At 27.9% G+C, this 911-nt stretch overlaps 1 non-coding gene across 1 annotated transcript; it reads left to right on the top strand.

Annotated features, from left to right (window-relative positions):
* The first annotated feature begins 434 nt into the window (after positions 1-434).
* Positions 435-613, top strand: LOC117577500 (5.8S ribosomal RNA). Its single transcript, XR_004573258.1, has one exon. It is a non-coding gene; the product is annotated as a 5.8S ribosomal RNA (ribosomal RNA).
* The last annotated feature ends 298 nt before the right edge of the window (positions 614-911 follow it).

Raw genomic sequence — 911 nt, 5'->3', positions numbered from 1 at the left:
ATTTAAATTAGCTAAAAACCGTTTGTCATGTATTATTATTATTATATACTGTATTAAGAGTGTTTTATGTGTTTTGGATAAAATAAAAAACTGCGTGTATATGTACCATAATATACATGCGTTGCAAAATGTATTGTGCATATTCCAGTGCGCATACATTGGTTCGCAACACCTAAAGAAAAACAATGTTGTACCTGTTTGCAGGTTAACGCTTTACATATGTTGATCATAATAAATAAATTTAGCTAAAATATACTTGTCATATATCTTATTATTATCGATTATGTAAAACTAAGACATTTCGCAACATTTATTTAGGTATAAAAAAAAAAAAATTTTTGAAGGAATTGATATATGCCAGTAAAATGGTGTATTTTTAATTTCTTTCAATAAAATTATTCTTGACGTAATGAAATAAAAAAAAAAAATTGTATCACTCTAAGCGGTGGATCACTCGGCTCATGGGTCGATGAAGAACGCAGCAAACTGTGCGTCATCGTGTGAACTGCAGGACACATGAACATCGACATTTTGAACGCATATCGCAGTCCATGCTGTTATGTACTTTAATTAATTTTTTAGTGCTGCTTGGACTACATATGGTTGAGGGTTGTAAGACTATGCTAAATAAGTTGTTTAAAATTTTTCGGAATTTTAAGCACATTGTATATTATTGGATAATATAAGTGTGAATCTAAAAAGTTCTCGCTTAAGATATTCATAATATGAATTAATAAATGAAAATACTAAAACTCTGTTGCATGAGAAATTTGAAGAATTATATGTTCTTTATTCATTTCAAATAATATTGAGAGAATGTCTAGCATAAAATATATTATTTTATAAACTAGAATTGCCTCTTATTAACGAATATGGTATAAAGAATAATTTTGTGAATATTATGGACCTTC

This window comes from Drosophila albomicans, unplaced genomic scaffold (genome assembly GCF_009650485.2).
Source record: "Drosophila albomicans strain 15112-1751.03 unplaced genomic scaffold, ASM965048v2 utg000026l_pilon, whole genome shotgun sequence".
Taxonomy (NCBI): Eukaryota; Metazoa; Arthropoda; class Insecta; order Diptera; family Drosophilidae; genus Drosophila; species Drosophila albomicans.
The sequence above is the reverse complement of the archived record's forward strand: the minus strand, read 5'-3'. Positions and strand labels throughout refer to the sequence as shown.